Source organism: Herpailurus yagouaroundi, unplaced genomic scaffold (assembly GCF_014898765.1).
Source record: "Herpailurus yagouaroundi ecotype Mexico unplaced genomic scaffold, PumYag 159, whole genome shotgun sequence".
Taxonomy (NCBI): domain Eukaryota; kingdom Metazoa; phylum Chordata; class Mammalia; order Carnivora; family Felidae; genus Herpailurus; species Herpailurus yagouaroundi.
The window spans coordinates 81,344,622-81,352,387 of NW_024412400.1; the positions used below are offsets into that span (position 1 = coordinate 81,344,622).

The 7,766-nt window shown below is 39.7% G+C and overlaps 1 long non-coding RNA gene across 1 annotated transcript in view; it reads left to right on the forward strand.

The window, feature by feature from the left end:
• The first annotated feature begins 6,794 nt into the window (after positions 1–6,794).
• LOC121034147 (uncharacterized) overlaps positions 6,795–7,766 on the forward strand; it is a 3,556-nt gene continuing 2,584 nt past the window's right edge. The window contains exon 1 of the long non-coding RNA XR_005792317.1: positions 6,795–6,921. This is a non-coding gene — a long non-coding RNA (uncharacterized LOC121034147). The remainder of the gene's footprint in view (positions 6,922–7,766) is intronic.

Here is a 7,766-nt window from a genome sequence, read left to right on the forward strand (position 1 = left end):
AATAACCTTGTTTCATTGGTGTGATAATTAATCCCACTTTAGAAATGAAAAACTGAGATCAGAGAAGTGACTTACCCAAAGTCACATGGGTAATTAATGGTAGAAACATGGCTCCCTTCCTCTGACGATAAAATTCAATCGATGTTTTTTTTTCACTATTATCTTGTGATTTGCTATGGTATTGTTCTATATTAAATAGAAAACACCAATAATGGTTTTGCATAAGAAGCATAGAGCATTTCTTAACTATACAGAACCAGTACTTGTATATCAACGTAAAGACTTATAGTTTTGAGGCAGTTCTGGTTTTTACCAAGTTTGTCTAGCTGATCCTCAGACATATTGAAATTCTAGGGGGAATATTTCTAATGCCTCAACTGCCATACTTTCAGGAGTGTTGTAGGTTCTTGCTTTACAACAGAACTGGTAGAAAAGCTTTAACATATTGCTGAATCGTATTCCAAGTCTCAGTGCAAGAAGTCACTACATTGCCAATCTGACGATGGACAGCACTTTGAAAATTACACTATGCGATGCTTCTCTGGCTTCAATGAGCATAAGAATCACCTTAAAGAGCTCTGAAATGCAGATTCAAATGTACCATTTCTGATTGACCATATCAGATTCTCTTGGGTTTGGGTTTAGAATCTGCATTTTAACAAGATCTCCAGATGGATTTAATGCAGGTACTCATTAGAAACAGTTCTCTGCTAGATTTATTTTTAATACGGAATGTTTGACAAAGTAGGAAAAAGGCTTTAGAGTTCGAGCATTCACCCACAAAGATTAACTTTCACATAATCATGTCCTTTTAAGCATGGACACCACTGTCTAACTGCTGTCCATCATTCACCGCAGGGAGAGCATTAGCTTAAATAGAATAAGGTGTCCACTTAAAAAGAGGATGTTGGCTGCAGACTAGCTGTGTGACCTTGATACCTTCAGTAAAATGAAGGGAATCATCTACCTGGACCAGTGCACACAGCAGTTATGGCAATGAGATTGGATAATAGAAGTGAAAAAGCTTTGAAGACCAATTCCTACAATGAAAGGTTATTCATTGAATTAGTTCTCAAACTCTGCTTCAACCTGGGAAATCTTTCAGTTTCTGGCATGTAGGCATTAGCAATTTTTAAAAAGTCCCTAGGTGGTTTCAAAGTGCAGCCAAGATCAAGGAGAGTAGATTAGATCAATCTTGCATTTTTACCTTCTTGCACGGTTCAAGTTCATTAGAAATTATCAAGCATTGATAAATTACTGCTATAAAATCAATTCATTGGATTCTTGGGACCAACTCCATTCTTACCACAAATCAGCGATGTTTTATGATGGGCACGGGCACAGCTGCCAAACAGCCCATTTTCTCATTGTCTTTTCTCATAGTTTTAGGTACTGACTGAAGTTGGATTAAGGAAATTGGCAACCAAGTCAGTGGAGTCTTAGGAAAACAGCTGCCATACTGTATATTGCCATAGGGGAGAAGATCAACTCTTCATTTCTGGGAACGCTTAGTCACAAACCACATGTCATCAGCCTTACCAACTGCTCAGTTCCATTTCCCTTCAGGTGAGACTGAGTCACTTTTCTAGAATGATGACAGCAATAGAAGATGGCGGTAAGAAGAAATGTGTTACCAACACGAGGATAAGGATAGCTTATCTCACTTAATTTATTCAATGTACATGCCTCTGGGTACAATTAGTTCAGAAAACCATTAAATTATTCAGGCACCAGCCTAGATAAGGTCCTTTACCTCATAAAAGATTCATTTAAGTTTAAAGGAGGGAATGGTTTGTTTCTGATAGAGATCAACACATAATCCCCAACCCTATCTTGAAATTAAAAAGAAGCACCATGTGACTGAAGGAGCTTGTCCAACCAGAATGACCTGGCAGGAGAATTTGGTCAGCCTTCTGAGAGTTTCAAAGACCACTAGGACTTGCAGCATTGCTCCAACCTCCTTTGTGTTCACCCCCACCAGAGCATCAATTTTACAATCCACCACCCTTGCTGTTCTGGAAGCTTGCAAACATCCCCAACCCCCTCTATCACCACCACCACCACCATTAATTTTCATTGCAGCATCACAAAATGGCCACTTTCTTTTCCATATTCTCTTAAAATTTAATTCCTTACTAAGAATGTGAAGAGCTTTCAACTATTTGGATTTGGGTGATTGTAATATTGAGGTTTTAGGATCCAGATCTGGGGTGGTGTAGAATCAAAGTCAGTCACCCTTGAATAGTTCCAAACCCACCTTCATGGACTGACATGCATACCTTTTGTCTTCACCAAGTCTGGGTTTCTCCTTCTTCCCTTGCTTCTAAGACACACTCCTCATTCTCCATCATCTCTGTTAATCTCTTCTTCTCTGACATTATTTTTGTTTTTTCTCCATGAAAGTAATTTTTAACACAAGCTTTTGTCTTTAATCTTTTTATTCTTCTCTTTCTACACTTTTGAAAAAGAGATGCTTACTTAGTTTCATAGCTTTGACCAAATACGCATCTATTAGGAAGATAACAGCTCTTGTGCAATACACAAGTAACTTCTAAATCCCTGTCTTTAGTATTTTAATTTCTCCTTATTTCTACTCCCACAATTTAAACTCCCTGGTAGACATCTAGAATTTCTGTTAGCACTAAAATAAATAAGTAAATGAAAGTGTAAAACAACGCTCAGGATGCCTAACCCAAATCTTCTCCCACCCTGACTTTTTTCCACCTCTTGCTCTTCTGTTAATGCTCCTACAGTTTTCCAGGCTGTATATGCATTTTTAATTTAAGTGGTTGCCAAATTTTGACAATGTCTCCTCCATGATATTTCCCAGACACATTCTTTCCTCTGTACTCCCCCTGGAAAAAACTTAATTATATCATCGCTACCTCTCCCTCAGATTACTGCATAGACACAGTTAGATCTCCCTGGCTCCAGAATCTTTCCATCTTATTCATCCTAGCCAGATGCTGTCAGAGCACTGTTCACAGCAAACTGGGGATAAAAGTATGATGATTTGATAAAAGTATGATAAATTTGAAACTGCAGTTGTAACTATACCACAAAATTATTTCGAGTAGTTTGCAACTCATTGTGGATGTGTTTATCCTCTAGCCTGTGAATAACTCAGGAAATTAACTCTCATGCTTGTTTTGGATTACTCCAGAATGCAGCAAAATGTGTGACGTAGAGTAATACATTAATAGATATTCATTCAGTCAATTGACCAACTGAATGATTTATCATATTATAATTAAGTTCATTTAGACCTCATTCTATGCCTAGAACTGGGTTAGCTAATGGGGACTCAAAGGTGAATAAATCTGGACTCTGTCCTAATGGACATCACCTGATATTGTATGAGTCACAATAACTTAGAATTATTATAAATGTGAAAAATATCCTAATTTCAGAGTATTATAAAAATGGGCCAATCAGCAAAATCCTTGTTTCAAAGCTAATCCTCTACAATAAAATAGCAAGTTTTCCAGTAGGTATTCAAGTTATTCAAATAGCACAAATTATAAGTGATTATATGTATCTACTACAGAAATAAAAGGATTAGAGAGTGAAGTTAGTGGGGGAAATGAGTGTGGGATTTTTCTTTACATTTGTCATCACTCATTTCAATTTAGTTCTTTCCCAATCTCCCCACTTCACCACTGACTTTCCTCTGAACTCTATAGGAAACAATGACAGGGATACTCACAATATGGGTAAAGTTCTGATAAGTATTTGCCGCAACAAAGGTATGACAAATGTCCATTGTTGGTTTTTGTAATTCAAGGGCAATAAAGAGCCTTGTCACGGAAATCTGAAGAATAGAGGCAGAAAGAAAGTAGTTACTTAAGAATTAAAAAGATAATGGGTGGAGCTAGCTGGTTATAAAGATATGCCTTCATTCAGGATGTCATTTGCCGAACAAATGTTTACCAACTTCTTAGTGTGTGCCAGGCCTTATGCTAAGTACATCAGAGATGAATAAACCATGGCCTTCATGCCTTCATGGAACACACAGTCAGTGGAAAAGTGTAGGTATACACATAGACAGCTAGCAGTACCTAGCATCACAGAGGTGCTCTGTCAATACTTATTGATTGAGCATCCGTCACTTGCCAGATACTGTTCTAGGTGCTTGGGATATAGCATTAAAGCAAACAGACAAAAGTCCCCCAGCCTCCAAATTACTTCTCTTCTGACAGGGGAAAATTTTAATGGTACTGAGAGAGAGAAATTCTAATACAGATAAAATGGGAAATACAGGTAAAATATTACTCGTGTCCTAGGAATGAGAGCGCAGTTATGTTGAATTAGGGAGAGTCAAGGAGGATGAGCCAGCAGTTACAGTCCCAATTTGTGTTGTTTTCTTTTCTTTCTTGGAGATTCAAAGGAAATGCAATTCAAGCAGAAAAGAACAGTGAGTCACAGCCTCCATGAGGCAGGCAGGTGCGTGTGTCGAGGATTGTCAAGCCTTTATTGTGGCTGGGTGGGTTGGGTATGTGGCTGGGAATATGGAAACACAAAGTTGCAGTTACCTGAGAACCTAGGGACATGAAGTGCATGACTATATAGCTTGGATTTTGTCTTAAAGGCAGAAGAAGGCTATCACTTCTCGGCCTTTTGACTAAGGCCAAGTGTAAAGGCAGAAGAAAGCTAATGGAGATTTTGAAACAGAAAAATGATGTTATCAGAATAGTGTTTTCAGAAAGATGGATATGCTATTGTCACTGAGAACAAGAGAAAGGAATTGGAAGCCAAGGTATCTTTCTGTTCACTTAAAACACCAAAGGGGTGCCTGGGGGGCTCAGTCAGTTAAGCGTCCGACTTTGGCTCAGGTCATGATCTCACAGCTCATGGGTTTGAGCCCCGCATCAGGCTCTGTGCTGACAGCTTAGAGCCTGGAGCCTGCTTCAGATTCTGTGTCTCCCTCTCTTTCTGCCCCTCCCCCACTCTGTCTTTCTCTCCAAAAATAAATAAACATTTAAAAAAATAAAATAAAACAGTGAATAAACGTGTATGTGGGCCTGTTCTAATCTAAGAGCCAAAGTTGATGTTGGCCTCCATGGGCTATGCCTCAAAGCTTGTGATCTTGGAAAAGGCACCAGGATACTGGAGAAGAATATTCTGGAAAAGCATCAACGCCTACTTTGACCTTTATAAAGTTCTACTTTCTCTAGGCAATAAAGTAATCATTTAGGAGGATGACTTCAGAGTCCCCACCATCTACTGAGTCATGGGCAGCAATGGGTCCATGCCCAGAAGAATGTGTTAATATGATGACTCTACCTCTCTGCTCATATCTGCCTCAGAGAAAAGGGAGGGCATTGTGGTCTCCCAAGTATCTAGCTCCTTTTCATCTCAGCAGTTGTTTCTGCACCTTATTATTATTATTTTTTACCTCTTTAGGCTGAAAAAATAAGAGGGAAGCATGGGGAATGAGTAGAAGAGATCACAACTCTGCTCAAGATGGTTATTCTCAGGAGAGAGAGAAATGGAATGGAGGGAATATAGACAAAGTAGTGACAAGCATTTAACTATCTCCCAAGATGGCAAACAGGAAAGTTTACACCTCCTTACATACGCAAGGCCAGAGTAAGTGGGGAAATAAGAAAAACAAAAACAAAAGATAAAACACAAAGGATAACAACATTAAAAAACACACAAACACACAGATGGCTGTTGAGTGGTTCCCAGCCAGCGTAGTGTAAAACTCTACCAAATAATTAAGTTGGCAGATGGAGTGGAAGAATCACCCAAAGCCAGCTTAGGCTAGGCTTCTGACAGCCTTGAAGAAAGAGCATTCTAGAGCCTTGACTGAAAGGATATGGATGGAGTTTTTTGGGGGGGTACCTCATATTGTTCAACTCCTACTTTTCCCCCCCTTTCTTTCTCTCAGTTCACTGGACTACTTTACGAATACCACTCTTCCGGTGGGGTTTAGGTGCAGAGAAACTTCCATGACAATTTTAGAGAATGAGATGGCTATGCAGTGCTATCGACTATTTAGGAAACAGTAGTAACTTTCAAAAGCTGGATCATGTACTCTGTCTTTGTTGTTCCTATCTGTTTATGCACATTTGTCTTTCTGGTATGCTTTTCAGTGTGTGGTGAACTTATAGTCATTCTGTTAAGACCCAATTCAGCTTTAACTCCCATGTGAAGTTTTCCTTTTTGCTCTCAGCCTAAACCTCCTCTGATGTTGTAATTCCATGACTTTTGTATATATTTTCATTTCTAAAATTGTAAGGCATTTTACTATTTTATGGTCTATCTTTCCCTCTAACTAGACCTGAGGGCTAGGGCTATCTGATTCAACTCTGTTTTCCCCATAACAAATAACACAGCCCTTGATACATTAGGGGCAGACAATATACACTAATAAAATAAACAAATGAGTAAATGAGCTGATTGATCTCTTCCCTTCTCTTTCTGTCACTGTACATGTAACTAGTACTTTCTTGAGCACTTTGAGGACCTGCCACTCCCGTGCACTATTTTTGTGGCTGGTCCCGTGGGAATTGGCCTGGCCTTTGCCAGATACATCTTCCCTTTATTTTTTTGGCTGGAGAGTGATCAGACCTGGGTGTTGGAAGTCAGCTCTACCACTGAGTCACAATGCCTCTGGGCACTGTGGTTCTACTCCGTGTGAAAGGTCTTTCTGCAGCATTCTTACAAGGTGAGTTTTCTAATTAGCTTTCCCTTATAAGGTGCCAGAGGGGACGATTGGTCAGCATTGGGGCCCACAGATGGAGAAACAGTGGCCAACAGACTTTGCCTGAGGCTAATGGGTGGGCTGAGGCCTCGCAGTTAACATGTGGTGAGAATGGAATGACTCAGTGCTCTGTTTCCCACCCTGGGTGTCCTCACCCAGGAACTCTCTTCATTTGGCCGGGCCTGAACCTCAGGAACATGGAACAGAGTGATGTGAGTCTATGACGGAGCTGTTGGCTACATTCTGCATTGGTACAGGGATACACAGGCTAAATGACTTTGTCTTTAAATGGCTAGAAGGGTACAGGATGTTTCACTGAGTAGCCTCTGGGTCCCCTAGATTCTTTGCTTGGGACTACTCCCCAGGAAAAGGGTACCGCAAGGCCTAAGAATCTATAAAATGGTAGAGAAGCTGAGTAATAACTGAATAACGTAACTATTGTTATAGCACAACTCTTATGCATTATACAGCCTTATGAAATATGATGTTTAACTAATATCTCTTTAGCATAAAATTAATAAGTTGTTTGGAGTGTCTGGGTCGCTCAGTCAGTTAAGTGTCTGACTCTGGACCTCAGCTCAGGTCATGATCTCATGGTTGGTGAGTTCAAGCCTTGAGTCAGGCTCTGTGCTGGCAGTGAGGAGCCTGCTTAGGATTCTCTCTCCCTCTCTCTCTCTCTCTGTCCCTCCCTTGCTCATGCTCTCTCTCTCTTTCTCTCTCTCTTTGTCAAAATAAATAAAGTTAAAAAAATACGTTGTTTTGTGCTAAAAACTGCAAAACATGAAAAAACAAAACAAAAAATAAGTTTACTTATAATCCCACCATTTAAAAATAACTACTGATGGAAGCCAAGTTGGCCCAGTTGTTTCAGTATCTGACTCTTGATTTTGGCTCAGGTCATGATCCCAGGGTTGTAGGATTGAGCCTCGAGTCAGGCTCTGCACTGAGCATGGAACCTGCTTAAGACTCTCTCTCCCTTTGCCCCTTTCCCCTACTCTCTCTCTCTCTAAAATAAAATAAAATAAAATAAAATAAAATAAAATAAAATAAAATAAAA